The sequence below is a fragment of the Mesoplodon mirus genome, assembly GCF_964341445.2.
Source record: "Mesoplodon mirus genome assembly, chromosome: X".
NCBI classification, from domain to species: Eukaryota; Metazoa; Chordata; class Mammalia; order Artiodactyla; family Ziphiidae; genus Mesoplodon; species Mesoplodon mirus.
This window is the reverse complement of record NC_138981.1, coordinates 83,196,480-83,217,648: the sequence shown is the minus strand read 5'-3', so window position 1 is coordinate 83,217,648 and position 21,169 is coordinate 83,196,480. Positions and strand designations below refer to the sequence as shown.

General features: G+C 39.1%; 1 pseudogene across 1 annotated transcript; it reads right to left on the bottom strand.

The window, feature by feature from the left end:
• Positions 1-20,425: 20,425 nt before the first annotated feature.
• On the bottom strand, positions 20,426-20,787 carry LOC309797020 (large ribosomal subunit protein uL29-like; annotated as a pseudogene). The gene has a single exon. The product of its transcript is annotated as a large ribosomal subunit protein uL29-like (transcript).
• Positions 20,788-21,169: the final 382 nt, after the last annotated feature.

Genomic DNA, 21,169 nt, shown 5'->3' with positions numbered 1-21,169 from the left:
AGACTCATAGAATTCCAGGGTAGAAACAGAGCATAAAATAATTCAGTCCAACTGTCCACCCTGTGCTTGAATTCCCTTCTACGAGAACCCTCCAAGCTCTATCCCCCATAGTGTTTCTGCTCTTGGACACATCATTTCCCCTCTGTAGACTTCAGTTTATACACCTGTAGGAAGAAGAGTGGGATAAATACACTCCAAGGTCTTTTAATCATAAAAACATGATTCAATAGTACTAAGAGCATATAAGAATCCTGACCCAGAAAGGAGATCATGAAACTTGTTAAGTTTTGCATTCTATACAACCAGTAGTCCAAAGGAATATGATCTGAGATGTCCTATAGGACTATATAAGTAGTTTCAAAGGTTCTGAAACCCTTCTGAATTTTCATGCAAAACTGGAGCATTCTTCTGGTAATGGAGCCCACTGGGGTTTTTGTTTGTTTTTACTTGTTTTGTTGTTTTATTTTGCATTCATTTATTGCAATATTTTTGCATTTAAAGGGGAAAGCCCAGAGTTTTTAATAAACTTGTTTCTTTTGGGGGTGACATTACTGTCCCAACTTTGGCTGTTCTAGAGTGCTCTTGATCTCCTTTGAGTATTTGAATTTGGAATAGGTTTTCTTTGTCTTTTTTCATTTTTCAAACATCAATCTTTTCTGGCTCTTCCTAATAAAATCCATGTATGTTCAGTACATGGACATCCAAATGGTGCTTAAGAGGTACCATGTTTCCCAAAGTTTCTTTGTCACATAAGGGTTTTTAATTTTTTTCTATTTTATTGTGGTAAGAACACTTAATATTATACCCTCTTAACAGATTTTTAACTGTACAATGCAAATTTTATTTATTAAAGGACTGGCACACTGGTGACTACATTCTTAATAGGCCTGCCACTTTAATAAAGAGAGATGAGAGGCCTGATATTGTCCTAACCTAAATAATGATTTAGACCCCAGTCTTTTCTTCCAACCATTTTCAGAGTGCTTGTGAGAGTACCCATACCTGAAATGTGGAATCAAAATCTGCCTGGAACTCTTCTTAGTATATTTGTTTAATGTGTGGACACTGTAGGGAGTCAGGGTTCTCATTGTGGAAGAAAGAATATACAAATAAGGAATGAAGAAAGATGAGATTAGGATTTGAGGTATCCTTCCCACTGAGTAAATATGGCACTATTTGAGCATCAAAATTTAAAAGGTAATGGATAATAATCCATTGAATAAAATAGGTATCCATGAGTCCATAGCTATAAAGTTAATTGATATATTGGGACCCACAAAATGGAGGCTGCCCCAGTGGCCTGGCCCACATCACAAATCTAAACCTTGGTCAGCCTGCACTTACAGGAACCACCTGTCAAGGAAACTTAAAACCAATCACAGTCCTCCAACTCAGCTTTAGTTAGCTTAAATATTTAGCTAGAATAGGACCTGCCTGCCTTATAAGGAAATCCCTAACCTCTAGCGAATCATGCCATTTTCACATTGCCTCTTCTAGTGCTCTATAAACTCACTCTTTCCCAAAATCCTTCAGAAAGACTCCTCCACTGCTTTTTAGGCACCGTACTCCCCCAATCCATGAATTGTTTTCCCTAGAACAAAGGACAGCAAACTCATTACTAAATTGTTTTAGTTTTGTCATTTGACAATAGTGAAAACAAATAGAAAGAGAGAGACAGACAGAAAGACAGAGAAAGACAGAGAGGGAAACAGAATGTCAACTAACAAGTATGGAGGGAGTGGTGGATTTAGAAAAGCACCATTTTGTAACCATCATAGTAAAGATCAGTTCAGGCAACAACCAGCAATTTATGCTAAATACAAGGTGGGGGGATGGATGACAAACAATATTTGCATGGTTTTAAAATGTCTCCCCACAATTTCTTTATTAGTTGCAAGGGGAAAGTAGTAACTGTACAGTGAATAAAACAGATGATATGTTGATCAGTGATCAAAATTAACCTCATCAGTGAAGGACAGACAGACAATGTGTGCTTCTGTATGTGCTTCCCTGATATGATATGCTTCCCTACACTGTTGTTGTAGTATGTAGGGAGGTCTCACTTGAATCTAATTATGAGGAAACAGTAGAGAAACTTAAATTGAAGTACATTCTATAAAAAACTGAACTGCATTCTTTAAATTTCCTGAATTTGATAGCTGCATTGTGCTTATGTAAGATAATTTCTTCTTTTGGGGAAAGACACAAAGAATAGTTAAAGCTTATGAGCATATTCTCAAATAGTTTATTTTAAAATGCTTATATAAATGTATAAATCTATAAATATATATATAGAGAGGAAAAGAGACACACAGAGATAGAGACAAAGAAGACTGACAGAGAGACAATAGTAAAACAAATGTGGCAAAATATTAAATATTAGTGATGAGTGAATCTGGGTAAAGGGCAATCAGAAGTTTTCTATATTGGTCTTCCAACTTTTCTGTAAACTTGACATTACTTCAAACTAAATTTTTTTCAGTTTAAAAAATTGACTGGTGCTGATATTCATTCTAATTTCAAATGATAAATAGTATTTATTTCTTTTAAAATTTTCTTGCCTGGGAAATTAATTCATTGGGAAATACTTTTTACTCAAGTACGTTTGTTTTATTTGCAGTGAAAAGGATGATAATGTGAAACATGTGAAGCACTGAACATATATAACCCACTTAGAAGCAACTTTTAAAAGTAAGGGAAGAAAATTCTTACTTAGTAGAAGGATGTGAAGCACAGCATTTTACTCCTGCACATACATTCAAAAATCTATTTGTATATCAGGTCATTGAACTTTTTTCCTGCAGTTAAAGTCACCCCTGGTCAAACTTTATTAAAACTTTCCCTGTAGAACAGCAAATGGAGCAGTGGAGTGGGAGCCAAGAAGTCCTGAGTTCAAGTCCCAGCTTTGTCACTTAACTAGTCACATAGGTGTAACTGTCTAACTTCAGCTTTCCCATCTATACAATGGGGATAAGGATATCCTGATAGTTTCAGGAGCACACAGACTTTCTGCAAGTACACCTGCAAGTTGGCCTTGTCATGAGGGATAGTGTGAAGCTGGTAGTAAGTGTTGGACTTGCTCATATACTTGTCTTTCTGTTTAATCTGACCATCCTCTAGGGTGGAGCTTGTCTACAGGAGCTATATATTCCTAAATGGAATCTGACAAGCTGCTTTCAAGAGTAGTAAATCCTAGACAATCAGTTGCAATGAATTCACTAGCTTGTGCATACTATGGCCAGTTTGCTTTTTGTGTCTGAATCTTCCAAGTAATCATTGTGTTGGTCCAGAGAGTGACAACACAGGAAACAATTTTTTTTATACCCCAGATCTTTCTTGTGTACCTTTGAGACCTATCACTTACTGACAATTGCACTTTTTTCCTTCTTGTTAGCTCTGCTGAACTAATCTTCCTATGAGAGAGTAGGAACTGAATTGTATTCTGCCTTCAGCAGCAACAATTTCGTCAGTTAGACTGTGACTGATGAATCTTTATTCCATGGATATGGCAAGATAGGGTGACAGCTTCAAGATTGCTGACTAGCTTTTTTGGGACTTGTAAATTTGTGGCACAACTGACTTGTAAATCAATGCTTGTATAAATGTATCTGATACCCAAACATAAAAACCTACCATTTTATGTGAGTCTTGTTCACATTAAAATCATAATTTTCTCTAATTCTTCATCTTCTCTTCACATTTTATGCCATTCATGAAACAAGCAGGATTAACTACCAAAGAGAAAGTGAAATGTAGTTGGTAAACATAGGACATACACAGCACTTTGCACTTATAATCTCCCTATATTTTTTTTTTCGAATCTTCACTCTCTTAGGTAATTTTCTCCATCAAAATCTTTGTCCCCGGTAGTTTTCTTTAGTTGTACCTATAGAGTTTTATAGCAGAGGAAAGGATGACTCAGAATATTAAGTAGCAAGCTGGGGAAATGAGTATTGTATTTCTAATTCCTAACATCAGTGCTTCAGTCCAGTCATCTGCAAAATGGGACTAAAGATACACATGATATATAAGTAAAAATTCGTGAGCATGTGTAATGTGATATAAATTCAAAATGATAACACATGTGCTGTCTAAGATTTTTACTAGGAGGAAAACTGCTGGATTCAGAAAGCTCAACGTTCAGCCTGAACAAATTAGTAGATACCAAAGTAATACACCTCAAAATGCACCAAAGTTGGTAAATGATACTTTAACTCCCTGGTGTGAGAATTGGAAGGTGTATTAGTTTTCTACTACTGCTGTAAAAAATTACCATAAACTTCGTGGCTTTAACAATACAAATGTACTATCATACAGTTGTATAGGTCAGAAGTCTGACATGGGTCTCACTGGGCTAAAATCAAGGTGTCAGCAGGATCAAAATCCTTTCTGAAGATTATACTGGATTATCTGGGTGGGCCCAGTATAACCACAAATATCCTTAACACGGGAGCAAACTTGAGAGAAAGAGAGAGACAGAGAGAGTGAGAGAGAGAGAGAGAAAGAGAGAAAGGGAGAGAAAGAGATATGATGGCGGAAGCAGAGGTTGGAGTGAAGCACTTGAAAAATGAATTATAATCGATTTATAATATATTAATTTCAGATGTACAGTATAGTGATTCAGAATTTTTACAGATTATATTCCATTAAATGTCACTACAAGATAATGGCTACAATTTCCTGTGCTATACAATATATTCTTGTTGTTTATCTATTTTATACATAGTAGTTTATGTCTCTTAGTCCCATACCCCTGTCTTGCCCCTCCCCCTTCACACTGGGAACCATTGGTTTGTTTTCTGTATCTGTGAGTCTGTTTGGTTTTGCTATAAACATTCATTTTTATTATGTTTTAGATTCCACATATAAGTGATATCATACAGTATTTATCTTTCTCTGTCTGACTTATTTCACTAAGCATAATATTCTCTAGGTCCATTCACATTGCAGCAAATGGCAGAATTTCATTATTTTTTATGACTGAGTAATATTTCATTGTATTTATATACCACATCTTCTTTTATCCATTCATCTGTTACTGGACACTTTGGTTGTTTCCATGTCTTGGTTATTGTAAATAATGCTGCAATGAACATTGGGGTGCATGTAGCTTTTCAGATTAGTGTTTTTGTTTTTTCTGGATATATGTCCAGGAGTGGAATTGCTAGACCATATGGTAGTTCTATTTTTATTTTTTTGAGGACCCTCCATACTGTTTTCCATAGTGGCTGCACCAATTTACACTCCCACCAACAGTGCACAAGTGTTCCCTTTTCTCCACATTCTCTCCAACACTTGTTATTTGTAGACATTTCTATGATAGTCATTCTGACAGGTGAGGTGATATCTCATTGTGGTTTTGGTTTGCATTTCTCTAATAATTAGTGATGTTGAGCATCTTTTCATCTTTCCATGTTAGCCATCTGTATGTCTTCTTGGGAAAAATCTTCTCTATTCAGGTCTTTTGCCCATTTTTTTGATTGGGTTGTTTGTTTTTTTGATGTTGAGCTGTATGAACTATTTATATATTTTGGATATCAATCCCTTGTCATTCATATCATTTGCAAATACTTTTGCCCATTCAGTAGGTTGTCTTTTCATTTTGTCAGTGGTTACCTTTGCTGTGAAAAAGCTTTTAAGTTTAATTGGGTTCCATTTGTTTATTTTAAGTTTAATTTGGTCCTATTTGTTTATTTCTCCTTTTATTTCTTTTGCCTTAGGAGACAAATCCAAAAAAAATATTGCTACAATTTATGTCAAAGATTGTTCTCCCTATGTTCTCTTCTAGGAGTTTTATGGTTTCAGGTCTCATGTTTGGGTCTTTAATCCATTTTGAGTTTTTGTATATGGTATGAGGAAATGTTCTGATTTAATTGTTTTACATGTAGCTGTCCTGTTTTCCCAGCACCACTTATTGAAGAGACTGTATTTTCTCCATTGTGTATTCTTGCCTCCTTTGTTGTACATTAATTGACTATAGGTGCATAGTTTTATTTCCGGGCTCTCTATTCTGTTCCATTGACCTATGTGTCTGTTTTTGTGCCAGTAACATACTGTTTTCATTACTGCAGCTTTGTAGTATAGTCTGAACTCTGGGAGGATAATACCTACTGCTTTGTTCTTTATTCTCAAGATTGCTTTGGCAATTTAGGGTCTTTGGTGGTTCCATATGAATTTTAGGATTATTTGTTCTAGTTCTGTAAAAAAATGTCATGAGTATTTTGATAGAGACTGCATTAAATCTGTAGATTTTTTTAGGTAGTATAGACATTTTAACAGTATTGATTTTTTCAATCCATGAACATGAGATATCTTTCCATTTCTTTGCCTCATCTGTGATTTCCTTTATCAATGTTTTTGCTCCCTGAGAAATTCTTTATCTCTCCTTCAATTCTAAATGATAATGTTGCTGGGTAGAGTGTCCTAGGTTGCATGGTATTCCCTTTCAGGACTTTGACTATATCATGCCACACCCTTCTGGCCTGCAAAGTTTCTGCAGTGAAGTCAGCTGATAGCCTTATGGGGGTTCCATTATGTATGACTCTTTGTTTTCCTCTTGCTGCCTTTAGAATTCTATCTTTACCTTTTGCCATTTTAATTATGATATGTCTTGGTGTGGGTCTGTTTGAATTCATTTCTTTGGGATCCTCTGTGCTTCCTGTACCTGGACATCTGTTTCCTTCTTCAGGTTTGGGAAGTTTTCAGTCATAGTTTCCTCAAATACATTTTTGATCCCCTTCTATCTCTCTTCTCCTTCTAGGACCCCTATAATACAAATGTTGTTGGTATGTTTAATGTTATCCCAGAGATCTCTTAAATTGCTTTCATTTTTTTAAATTTGTTTTTCTTTTTTGCTGTTCTGATTGGGTGATTTCCATTATTCTACCTTCCAGGTCACTTATCTGTTCTTCTATATCACTTAGTCTGCTATTAATTCCTTCTAGTGTGTGTGTGTATGTGTTTTTTTTATTTATTTTAGCTCTTAACTTATTCATTTCTGATTGGGTCTTTCTATATTTTCTAGTTCCTTGTTAAAAATGTTCACTGTTCACATCAATTCTTTTTCCAAATGCAGTTAACATTTTTATCACCAATATTTTGAATTTTTGGTCTGGTAAATTATTTATTTTTGTTTCATTATGTATTTTTCAGGGTTTTTCTCTTGATCTTTCAATTGAGAGTAATTCCTCTGCCTTTTCATTTTGCTTATTTTCCTCTGCCTCTAAGAGTTTAGGTGCAACAGTTACCTACTGTGGCCTTGAAAGGGTGTTCTTATATGGGAACATCCCTATGCAGACTATGTGTGTCCAATGCCTTTTGTGGCAGAGCTAGATTTGATGTGGATGCAAGTCACATCTTCAGGGTGTGCTGGCAGCTATCACCTTTGTAGGGGGTAGGGCTGGAGATGGAGATGCTAGAACTGGAGCCAGGTGTGAGGCAGGACATTCCCTCCACTCAGTGGCCATCAGCACCCTATCAGGGTCAGGGTCTGACTCCAAGTTGCTGAAGCAGAACCCCTGACAGTCAGCCCAAACTGGCTCTACTCCCTTTAAGTGTGTGATTTTCCCTCTCCCCACTCTGGGACCCTTACCCCAGAGGAGGGGAGTGCTGAAGCAAGTGGGACCCATGCACACAGAGGTCCAATGTGCTGCCTTGTAGGCGCCTGTGTCTCTGCTCAGACACAGCCTCTGGTGCAAGTCTCCTTTATCCCTCACAGCTGATCACTGCCCCCAGGCTCTGTTGCCCCTGTCTTGCCAAGGAACTGCCCCCACACGGCTGGCAGGGGCCTGCTTGGACTCTCAGCATGTTTCAGGAGGTGAGCTGTGGTGGAGTGGCCACCATCAGAGATCTGGGCAGCTTCTAAGGCACTGTTTGAGAAAGTGCCAACAAAGGCCACCACCACCCTACCCAGGCTCTATCCCGGGACTGGGTCACCTCTGCATCCCACAGTTGAATATTTTCTTTGGTCATGGCCACCCCAGATCCAGTGCTGTGCTATGGTATGGAGTGAGCAGGGCCAGAGTGTTTGTTCAGCTTGGGCTATGGTGAGCTGCTAGGCATTTGCAGGAAACCCAGCAGCTGCTAGAGCATACCTCTCTCTCCCCTGCCTAGGGGCGCAGCCAGTGTGTGCATGTTCCTAACCAGCAGAGTACAGGCTTCCCACAGCCCCTCTGTCTGTCCCAGTGCTCCTCCAACCAGATAAGGGGGCTTGTCTCCTCCTCATAGGACCCCAGGACTGAGATGTCTAATCTATGGTTTATACCAATGACTCCCTAGTGTGGGCATCCACCAGTATAATCTTCCTTTTCCTCTGAGTCCCCTCCCAGGGACACAGGTCCTGACCGAATCACTTTTCTTCCTTCCTACCAGAGCACATGTGTATCTTTCTTACAGCTTTGGTTGTACAGGAGTCCTTCTGCCAGTTTCCATTCAGTTTTCTGTAAGAATTATTCCACATGTAGATGTATTTTTGATGCATCCATGGGGGAGGTAACCTCTACATCATCTTACTCCACCATCTTGATCTCTCCTCTGCTGTCTCTAGTAGCTTGAAAAGGCAAGTAATAGATCTTCTCCTAAAGCCTCCAGAAAGAATGCAGCACTGCTAACACCTTGATTTTAGCCTGTAAGTCCTATTTTGGACTTCTGGCTTTCAGAATTGTATGATAATAAAATTGTGTTGCTTTAAGAATTAAGTTTGTGGTAATTTGTTAAAGCAGATAGGAAACTAATATATGGAGAATCCATTTCCTTGTCTTTTCTACATTCTAAAAGCCACCTGCGTTACTTGACTTCTTGTGCTGTCCTCCATCTTCAAAGCCAGCAATGTCAAATCTTTCTCTGACCCTTCTTCCATTATCACATCTCTTTCCTTTATTTTTTTTTAATAAATTTATTTATTTTTGGCTGCATTGGGTCTTCGTTGCTGCGCACGGGCTTCCTCTAGTTGCGGCGAGCAAAGGTTACTCTTCGTTGTGATGTGTAGGCTTCTCATTGTGGTGGCTTCTCTTGTTGCAGAGCATGGGCTCGAGGCGCACGGGCTTCAGTAGGTGTGGCATGTGGGCTTCAGTAGTTGTGGCTTGTGGACTTTAGGGTGCAGCCTCTGTAGTTGTGGTGCCTGGGCTTAGTTGCTCCACAGCATGTGGGATCTCCCCTGACCAGGGCTCGGGCCCGTGTCCCCTGCATTGACAGGCGGATTCTTAACCACTGCACCACTAGGGAAGTCCCTATCATGTCTCATTCTGACTTTAGCTGGGAAAGGTTCTCTGAGTTTAAAAATTCACAGGGTTAGATTGGATAATCCAGAATAACCTCCCCATATCAACATACTTAGTCATTTTCACATCTGCAAAGTCTCGTTTGACATGGACGTTAATTTATTCACAGGTTTCAGGGATTAGGACATGGACATCTTTGGGGGGTGGAGGCATCATTCTGCCTACTACAGAAGGTTTAAGTTCTATGCTTAGTTCATCAGCTCTCTAAAGATGGTACTTTGGGAAAATGTTATCAAATCTCTAGATCATAGATTTCTTTATCTGTGTAATGATCATAATACCTTGCTACGTCACAGGGTTGCTCCCGGCATTAAATGAGTGAAAGCATGTGAAAACACTTATAAACCACAAAGGTTACATAAATATAAGAGATTATTATTTCAGGAAGGATGGAAGGGCAAAAATAACAGTAATTTAAATAATGGATAATGAAGGAGATATGGGTATCCTACCTGTCCTGCACACCAAGCCTTATCAAGCTATTTATGGGCATACTTAGGGGTATCCCTGTTAACTTACAGAGTCCTCTCATATTCTCTTTTCTGAACACTTTCATTTATTTCATTAATTTGGGTTGCCATACAGCCACTGGAGGGTGGCATCTTATCATGACCTAGTTGCTGCTTGCCACAGTGCCCTCCATGTCCATTCCACATTCTTTTGCTGCTCCCAAAGCTGTATACTGTAGAGGTGTCAAAGAGATGCAATAATTTCTTCAAATGCTCATTGAGCTGAGGCCACAGTATGTCTATATAGGATATCCTTTTCCTCCATTTTTCATCATATTTGGTCACCTGACCACAATGGCTGGGCCATTAAAGATTGGAGACAGTGATGACTTCTTAGACCTCATTCAAAGTTACTTTCACTCTGTGTTTTTACCAAACCAGCAAACAGGATTGGTAGGACTATACACCAGAAGCACAAGAAAATCAGTGGTGAATGCATCCTATGCAGAAATAGAGAACTGCAATGTTAGAGGAGTCAAATACCATGAACTTGCTGCCTGTTAGATGATTTTAGCTGGGAGAAGGCCCACATCAGCACTCAAGGGTCTAACCATTACTAAATTCTCACTATACCACAGTTAAATACTTCTGTGTCCTATTCCTTACTGACTCCTTATGGCTACCTGCAGCCTGACCATGGCATTCCATATCACGTGCCTCACAAGTCCTTTGTAAATACAGGTCTTTCTGCTTGTGCCTGCAATGCCTCTATTCGGAAAGCTCAGAAGTCTTTGAGAATAGATCAGGGGACAGACACTGGGCCAGCCTCCCCACCCCTTCTCCTCCATCACATCTTTGCCAACCAAGTGACCACTTTCAAGACTCTCCCTGCCATTTCCTCACCTCCTCCTCATCTCACTCTTTCCACACCTCCTCTCTTTCTTCTCCTAGGCCTCTTCTCCCCAAGTGACAAAACCTATTTAAATGGACCCTGTGGATTATTCCTATCAGCTAACTAGATGCACTCAGGTGTATATGAATGGCAGTTAGGCTTAACTGGGACCACTGCTAAAATTATATTTGTTGTGATACATAACCAATAACAGGTACAGTTATGATCACATAACAGATACAGTTCATGATTCAAATAAAAGACAAATGTCTTAAAGCCAAGAAGCTTGTGGCTCTTTATAGAACCACATCCATTGTAACTTTGGGCAGAACTAATTAACTGAGCTCCTGAGACATGGAAAAATCTGTTCCTGTCAGTGGGCAGACAATAGCTAATCAGTTTGACTGAAAGTTGAGGTCAGAATGGTTTAGAAAGGATACTGCAGCCACACATGGAGAAAAAGCTCTATAAAAGAAACATCCACGTCCACAATGATGATTTCATGGTCTGTGGGAAGAATCTGGAGTACATGCACATATATTAATACCTTCCCCACCCACTATGAGATCTGGGGTATACTTAGAGTTTGCACACCCTTCTGATCTGATAGATCAGAATGATGGATTCAGACCAGAGACTATCACCAAACAAGTACACAAGGAAAAGGAAAAGGTAGACATCTGAGTTCCTCTCCCTGAACCACCCACATGGCTGAGCCGAACATTTAATTCTTACACTTCTTATTGTAGTGTTGTCTGAACTGATCCTTCCAAGGGGATCCAGGGTCTGTAGAAGCCAATGAATCAACTCTGGCACTGGAGGTGAGCAAATTGTTTCATACACACCAAGGAGTGGTAGAGAATTGCTTGCCATCATAATGCAGCAATCAGGGGTCAAGGGACTTCATATCTGAGTTACAACAAGGGATGTGTTATGGAGGAAGCTTGGTTCGTGCCCAAGTTTGTACTTTAATGCTGAGGTCATTTCACTTGGGAAGAATACAAAAATTCCAAACATTTTGTTTCGTGCAATTTTGTGTCCCAGCAATGCCTGTTTCCACTGATTCCATTCAGTCACTTTGAAGGCTTTGCTTGCACTGCAATGATTAATGAACATTGTATTTTGCTTATAGCAAAAATTGAAAAAATTGGGAGCAGGGCACAATGTGGTAACTCCTCCGGTGTAAGAAATAACATACAGAGGTGTTCATCTTAACTCAGTAGAAGAACCAGGTGTCAGTCAAACTGTAGAGATGGAAATAACTGGTCAATTCAGTCCAACAACTGGTCAGTGGCCACTCAATAGCAAGTAGGTAAAGCCTTGGTTCTTTCTAATAAGCTGTGTTATTATAGGTGTTTGAAGGGCAACCTGCCTCCTCAAGATAAATTTCTAATATTTTTCTAATATATAGTGTTTCTAATATACTCTAAATATTCTTGATAGTTCTTGATAGTCTATGCTTTATAAACTCTTCACAAAAAATATGGTTTTTTCCCATAAACTCATAGATAACAGAAATAGGGTATTCCTTTACTCTGTGATTTCCTCCACTATTTCTACTATTGTCTAAAATGTGATATAAGCTGGAAAAGACTGGAATACTTTTGAAGTCACAGATGACTTTCTGACCCTTTCAAAACGTATGGAAGTTCTCAATAACTGAAACAAACGTGAATCAAAATATCAGAAATGTAACCTATAGCACATGTCCCAAATGTCACCTTCCCATACAGGATTTGTAGGTTACAATCTCTTAGTAACAATTGAAAAAAAAAAAAAAATATATATATATATATATATATGGCAAATAAACCAACATGCTCCTGATTCAAAACTCTCAACTTAAAAAATGAGGGGAGGCAGTGGCCAGAGCAGTACACAATGAGAGATTATTTATTAGCTGTTTTCTCTTGTAAGAAAAAAAGAAAAACGACAGCAAAGAAATGTCTAAGAAAACTGTTCAAGGCAAGTAGACAATACCTGAATGAAGTCAGAACGTTTGTGTTGGTAGTGCTGCTTCAGCAGCCAGTTAGAGAGATGAACGCTTTTTCCAGAATATGAGTAGCGCTCAGTTTAATCATATATAGTCTTCTGATGTCATGTAATAAATAATAGAATATGTACTGTTAGACAAGATGAAAGAGCATGGATGGTACATCAGGGTTTATGCAAGAAAAACTGGTGTGAGAAAAGACAGTTCGTGTAAAGCCAGAGAGGGAAAATGCTTCATGCTTAGAAACGTAATTTGAAAGTCACAGAAACCAAAAGTGTTATCCCTGGGAATGGAGATACCATTGATAATCAATCATATTGGTTTGACACTTCCCAGGACTCAGAAAAGGAACGATTAGTATATAAAAGTTAGAGAAAAAATGTCTGACTGACTTGCCACAACCTCATCTTCAGTTCTGTCATTAACACTGAATGTAGATTTATGAGGACAGAGAAATTAGACTTAGCAAAGCTACAGTGAATGGATTTGTAGGGAAGCCCTGTACTGGATGACTAAGGTAGAGTTAAGAGGAGGTTGGCTCTATATTTCCTAAAGGAAACTAGAAGTTAGCCACATGGAATTTTCTTTTCTAGAAGTTGCCTTCATTTTGTGACAAAGAATTGTTCTCTGTATTTAATATTTTTGAATGAGTGGCAGCTTTAGAAATTGAACAGACTATTCCCCAAAGGTTTTTTTTTTTGTTTGTTTGTTTTGTTTTGTTTTGTTTTGTTTTGTTTTGCAGTACACAGGCCTCTCACTGCTGCGGCCTCTCCCGCTGTGGAGCACAGGCTCTGGACACACAGGCTCAGCGGCCATGGACCACGGGCTCAGCCGCTCCGCGGCATGTGGGATCTTCCCGGACCGGGGCACGAACCCGTGTCTCCTGTATCGGCAGGCGGACTCTCAACCACTGCGCCACCAGGGAAGCCCTCCGCAAAGGTTTTTTTAAAGGAGAATGATAGTTCTCTGCCATACTCCAACAACAAATACATTCTAGTCATTCAGTAGAGACCCTGCAATGCTCATGAAACTGCAAGGGAAAACAACAATCCTGCCAAGAAGGAACATAAAGGTAAAATGCCAAGCCTCTCTGCAATTCTTTTTTTTTTTTTTCCAAGTGCTAGAAGTGTTGGCAGATGTGTATGTAGGGTCCCAATAATAAGCAAATGAACACGTTTAACCTCTGGGCCAGATGAGCTGTCTGGATGAGTCATGTCAGATTGTGTCAAGTCTAGGGGAAGCCACATAAGATGTCAGTACAAACTAGGCTGGTATCCACCAAATATTAGATTCACCAGCTTCTAGGAAATGCATTACCCTCCAATTAAGTGACTTTCTAAAAGGAAAAAGAATAAGATAATTCTCCTTCAGTGAGCTATTGCTTTTGGAAAATGTATTTCATGGAAAGCAAAATTATCAAGTTAGAAAAGATTTATAGATATCATTTAGACAAGGTTCTTTAGACCCAGGGAAAGGAAGTGATTTCCTCTAGGAAGTTGCATAGAAAAGCCAAGAACTACCTGACCAGTGCTGGATCTACATTTGCTGTTAACAAAATATTCCAACCAGCTTTCCTGAATACCCTTCCAGATTTTCCTCCACTGGAGAGTTCCTAATTCTTATTCAAAATACTCCCTGACATTTTCACTCAGGGCATTTCATGAGGAAAGCAGAGTGGATACTGTAGGTAATAGTGATAAATACAAAAGAGGCTAAGGTCAAATCAGAGGTGATTCAAATTTACCTATGACTTAAACCCAAATTGAAGCCATGTGGACCAATATGTTCTTACAATTTGAGCATAGGACTGTGATCATCCCCCTTCTGTCTTGAATAAAGCATATTTCGCTCAGTAGAAATATTCCCCTTTAATAGCCCACATGATGAATTAACAGAGTGCTAAATTAAAGGAATTTCATCTGTAACACTACTAGTTATTTATTCATCACGGAATACGGGTATTCATCACCTGTAGCCTTATTTTAAGCTATGTATTCCATTCTGCTTTCATACTCAAATGCTACTGCACTAAAGGTTGGAAGAGAAATGGCCTTTCTATAGCAAGAAACACCCTTTCTTGCCATAGAAAGAGTACCTCATTCTGTCACTCACTAGCCATACAACTTTGGACCAGATAACTTCTCTGAGTTTTAGATTTTTCATGTATGAAACACAGTTCACAGAAAGAGTTAAGATCGGTATGCAAAAGTGCTTGACATGTAGTAGGTGCTGAATATATATACAACAGTTGAATATGAGTGTTTGGGCAAGCATTATCTTCTGTTACCAACCTGGAATGGGTTCATGGAGAATGAAATAGAATTAAAATAGAAAATGTTCTTTTTCAGGCTCATAAGCAACTTTTAAACAATGGAGGACCATAGTAGTAAAAACATGAAGAAAATAATGTAAACTTGTCTTGTTCCATAGGCCTGAGTTTACCCCTAGCTAATTCCTTCTTGCTGTATAAGATTATATGTGAATTAAGTCTTCTAAGCTGGAACGGCCCTGGGTGCTCTATAAATAGCATGAGTATTAGTGGATATTAAAGGCACACATACATACACATAAGTGCAGCACACATATACACACACACACATAGGGGCTTGCCATGAGAACCTAGCCTAATGCTATATTTGGTTTAAACTCTGAAGAGTTTCTTGTTTGTGCCTTTTGATTCTCAACTTACACCCTCTATATCAGAGGCTATCCTGTTTCTCAGTCAGCAGTTGTGGGCTTCAAAGAACAGGAATGTATTCAGGCAGCTTAAATAGAATGGAATTTAATAAAAGACTGCAACAGACAATCTCATGGAAATCCAAAGGCATCCAACAAAGCCCAGTCAGGAACCTAGGAACCGGAGATTTACCTGTTAAATCAGAAACCATTGCTCACAGTATCTCAAAAAGCCTCTCTCATCTCTGCTCTTCTGCCTCCTCTCTCTCTCTCTCAGCTCATTTCCTCTGCTTTCATATGGCACAATTTAGCTAAAGCAGCCATTCAGGTCTATTATCTGCTCATTTGCTAAGTGACTGAAACAATCATTAAAATATGTTGTATATCAAATATTTTATATGAAAAATATTTTATTGAAGTATAATTTTTAAAAAAGTATAATTACAATAATATATTAGTTTCAGGTGTACCACATAGTGATTTGATATTTTTATACGTTACAAAATGACCACTGCAAAAGTCTAGTTACCATCTGTCACCATACAAAGTTACTGATGTATTATTGACCATATTCCCTATGCTGTATATTACATCCTCATGAATTATTTATTTTATTATTGGAAGTTTGTATCTCAAGCTCCTTCACCTATTTCACTCATCCTCCTACCACCCTCCCTTCTGGCAAACACCTATTTCTTCTCCATATCTATGACTCTGTTTCTGTTTTGTTACGTTTGTTCATTTGTTTTGTTTTCTATTTATTTATTTTATTTTTTAATTGAAGTATAGCTGCTGTACAATATTATATGAGTTACAGGTGTACAATATAGTGATTCACAATTTTTAAAGGTTATACTCCATTTATAGTAAATATAGATATTAGCTATATTCCTTGTGTTGTACAGTATATCCTTGTAGCTTATTTATTTTTGCTGAAAAGACAGCTGAGAGTTCCCTTCTACATAACTAGTTGCTTTTCTCTTTCTGCTTTTAAGATTCTCTCTTTAATTTTTGCCATTTTAATTATGTGTCTTGGTGTGAACCTCTTTGGGTTTGTCTAGTTTGGGACTCTGTGTTTCCTTGAACTGGATGTCTCTTTCCTTTCCCAGGTTAGGGAATTTTTTAGCTATTATTTCTTCAAATAAGTTATCTGCCCCTACCTCTCTCTCTTGCCTTCTGATATCACTATAATGTGAATGTTAGTGCACTTGATGTTGTCCCAGAGGTCTCTTACACTGTCTTCACTTTTTAAAATCCTTTTTTCTCTTCAGCTTGGATGATTTCCACTACTGATTTTTTCAGTTTGCTGATCTGTTCCTCTGTATCATCTAACTCAGGGGTCCCCAACCCCCAGGCCGCAGACCAGTACTGGTCCACAGCCTGTTAGGAACCCAGCCACACAGCAGGAGCTGAGCGGCGGGTGAGCAAGTGAAGCTTCATCTGCCACTCCCCATCGCTCCCCATTGCTTGCATTACCACCTGAACCATCACCCCTATGTCCATGGAAAAACTGTCTTCCACAGAACTGGTCCCTGGTGCCAAAAATGTTGGGGACCACTGATCTAACCTACTTTTGTTCCCTTCTAGTATACTTTTTTACTTCAGTTATTGTATTGTTCAGCTTTACTTGGTTCTTCTTTATATTTCCAAACTCTTTGTTAAACTTCTCACTGTGTTCATCCATTCTTCTCCCAAATTCATTGAGCATCTTTATGATCATTACCTTGAACTCTTTATCAGATAGATTGTTATTCTCCATTTTGCTTAGTTCTTCTTCTGGGATTTTGTCTTATTCCTTCTTTTGGAACATATTCCTCTGTCTCCTCATTTTGCCTAATTCTCTGTGTTTATTTTAAAATATTAGGTAGGTCAGTTACATTTCCTGATTTTTGAGAAATAGTCTTATGTAGGAGACATTCTATGGGGCCCAACAGCATATCACCCCCTGGTCACCTGAGTTATATGCTCTAGTGGTTCCCTTTTGTGGGCTGCATGGGCCCTTTTGCTGCAGCATGGCTGACTACTATGGATGCACTGGTAGGCATGGCTGGCCCCTGGCCCAGCTGGCTGCTAGGCCCTTCTTTATGTGATGGCTACCAACCTGCTGGTGGGGGGCTGGGTCCCAGCATGGCTGGCTGCAGGGGTTGGGGTGTCCTGGGGCTGGTGCTGGCCTGCTGGTGGGCAGAACCAGGTCCCAGGGTGGCTTCTCATCCCAGGAATTCCCAGGCTGGCTGCCCAGCCTAGAGGGTCCCAGGGCTGGTGGCAGCCTGCTGGTGGATGAGTAGGCCTTGGACACTAATAGGCTAAAAAGATACTCCAAAATGGTGTTTGCCAGCACTAGTGTCCTTGTAATAGAATGAGCTCCAAAAAAAATGGCTTCCTCCAGCATCTATGTCCTCAAGGAGAGTCCTAATTTCCTCCTGCCTCTCCAGGAGGCTCTCCAAGATCAGCAAATGGGTCTGACCAGGCTCCTTTCAAGTTACTGCCTCTGTGCTGGGTCTTGGAATGTGTGAGCTTTTGTGTATGCACTTTAAGAGCAGAGTCTCTGTTTGCTATAGCCCTCCACCTCTTGCATACATAAGCCTCACTGGTCTTCAAAGCTACATGTTCTGCAGGCTCATCTTCCCAGCGCACGGCCCCTGGGCTTGGAAGCTTGATGTGTGGCTCAGATCCCTCACTCCTTGGGGAGAACCTCTGCAATTGTGATTAACCTCCCATTTGTGGGTTGCCTCCTCCTGGGATGTGAGTCTTGACTATTCCCCATCTCTGCCCCTCCTACCCATCTTGCTGTGGTTCCTTCTTTTTATCTTTCATTTTATCTGTTCTCCGAGTCTTCTCATAAATAGTTGCTCTGTAAATAGTTGTAATTTTGGTGGGTACTTGGGACGAGTTGTGCTCAGGGTCTTCCTACTCCAACACCTTGGCCATATGTTCCAATTTTTTTTTTTTTTTGATAACAGGATGATAAGTGGATAGCTTCTTCCTTCTAGGGCCCAGTACATGGATTCCACAATTTTTTTCTACCCTCCAGACTTTTTCTTAAGTATGGTTTGACTTTTGTACTTTTGCACTATCTTACTTATGCAAGCCACATCCATAATTTCCAGTTTGGATTCCTTTAAAGTGGAATGAGAACTAAAAAAGACCTATGAGAGGAAGTGATCTGATATCTGTGATTTGCTTCAAAATAATTGTAGCAAAGGATTGGGTGGGTATAGCTAAAATAAGATTGGACATGTATGGATAATTGTTGAAGCTGGGTGATGAGAATATCCTGTTTAATTATACTAGACTCTCTAATTTTAGATATGTTTGAAATTATCCATAAAATAAAGTAAAAAACAAAATATGTGAAGCAATATGAATGTAGAATCTTCTTCATTATAATTTCCCCCATCTTTTACTTTTTTCTTACCCACGCCTAATTTGACAGATTTTTTTAGCATCCTGAATTTACTGAGACTTACAAAGGCATTCAACCTAGATTTCATTGAAGCAACAACTCACTTTGCATTCATATTTCATCAGTTTACATAATATTTAATTAAATCACATAATTGCATTATTATGTACAACTGGCATAAATAGATTTGGAACAAACTCAACTAATTTTCAGTAAGCACACAACTCAAACTGTTGAAGCAGAAGTATCTGGGCAAACTAGACTCTTCTAGTCACACTACTTCTAACCACACTACTAACTATAAGCACTTAGCGTACCATACTTATCGGTCCTGGGTCTCACTGTCAATTAATCCTGCAAGATGATTAAGCAGAAGTTCACTAAGAGAGAATCTACTGTATTTTGTTGTTGTTGTTGTTTATATGTTCTCCTACATTTTTCAAACTTTAATTCTGACTTCAGTTAATCTTCTTTCATGATCTCAAACTCAAGACAGTTGAAGATTTTATGTTTGCCTCAAATGATCTTCTGGTGTGTAATGGAGCCAGTGGGACTAAATTTTTCAGTTACTTATATTTGGCAAGGATGGGGAGGAAGGGTGTTTCACTTCTATATTCTTATTATTGTATTTTTCTTCTTCCTCACAACTCTCTGATTTTCTCGCTTAAAAAGAAACAGAAGTTAGGTTGTTTTATGGACATTGGCTTTGGCGAGAAGCCTGATTATACTTGCTAAGCCTCCTAGTAGCAATATTGAGGAATTAGTTAAAATGCTGAGACGAGAGTACAGACCCAGAGAGACAAAGAATGAGTGTGCTAGTAGTCCCCAGCTCTAAGTTTCTGCAATCATTTGTTGAAATACCTTGAGGAAGTAAGTCAGTTTTTATTTCTCTATGCAGGGTGGCAAAAGGTGATATGACGTACCAATCTTTTTATAATGATAAAACTGTAAGGACCAAAATTCCCTCTTTCTCCTCCTCCCTCCATGATACCTCAAAGCTGCTTCCAGAATGAACTAGTCATACTGCCCATTGAGTTTCTTTTACCAAACTCACAGCCATAGATGTTGGAAGGGACTGCTTTCCCTTCACTTAACCACTTTAGTATGACTAACTCATGAACACACAGAAGCAAGGCAATTTACTCCACCATTTTTCATCTCGAGTATGCAGCAACAGCATGCATTCTGAGTCACGCAGAGTCCACTCTAAAGAATGTGTGCTGTGAGCTCAGAGGGGCTAATAATCAAATTAGGCTGCTAACAAGTGGCAATTTATAATGCTGAAACTAATGAGAGGTCAAAGGACAAAACTCTGCAAGGAGTTTTAATTATCCTGTCCTTTGTGACTCCACAAGAACATTTTTAAAGGAACACTGTCACCAGTATTCAACTGGTACTTTAAGTTCCATTAAGATTTATATAAGCTATTACATAAATGGGAAATACACACTTTCTTTCCAAGTACAGTAGGGATCTAAATCCTTCTCTTCAAGGATGGAAAACAAGCACTCTCTTGCTTTGATGTTCAATTTATTGGATACTTTCCTTCCCATAGCACTGATAGAGAAACATGAAGCCTCTCTTCAAGGGAATCTCTAGATTGGATAGCATATAGAAAGAAAAGAACTGTAACAACCAAAACAACTACAACAGTTTTTCTGTCCTTGTGTCCTGTGCCATTTCATTTTCACTTTTTTTTTCTAGTTTGTTTGTGTTTTATTGACTCTGTGATGCTCAGGCCTTGACCACGAACTTTGGCAGTGGGTACAGCTGTTTCTTCTGCTGCTGCTTCTTGGTATTCAACTTCTCCTCATGCTTGTTGAACCTGCAGCATGTGTTTTCTTGGGCTGCAGATCCATAGGCTTGTACTTCTTGCCCTTGTAGAATTTCCTGAGGTTCTCTTTCTGAGTCTTATTAACAACAGTGAGAACTCGGACAATGGATGTATAAACATCTAGGATCTTGGAGAGCTTGGATGTCACACTGCTTGTCACTTTGGTGATGTCCAGCTAAGACAGCTCCACCTTCAAGTCATCCAGCTGTTTCAGCAGCTCCATCTTTTTGCCAGGAAGATCTCAAGCTTTAATCTTGGCCATGACTGCACAAGCTGCGCCACTGCCTGCTCTTGAGGGAAAGAGTTTTTTCACTTCGTATTTTCACTTTCCTCTGTCATATATATATCCACACGCACCACCATAACCACCACACCCAGCATTTCTGCAGGTCAAAATGCCCTTCATCTCTCAGAGCCTAACTTCTTTCTAGGTGTTTAGGATGGGTTTGTCTATTTATCTGTTTGTTTGGAGAAGAGTGGCATAATTAATGAACTGAAGAAAGTGACAATATCAACTGAACATGGAACCTCTCAGGCAAAAATAAAACCAAAAAGCTGCTACCCTTAAAAGCTAGAGAAAAGTGGAGACGTTAGCAGCAACATACTGTAAACACGGCTGGTCTGGAAAGGCTTTTGCTATCAAG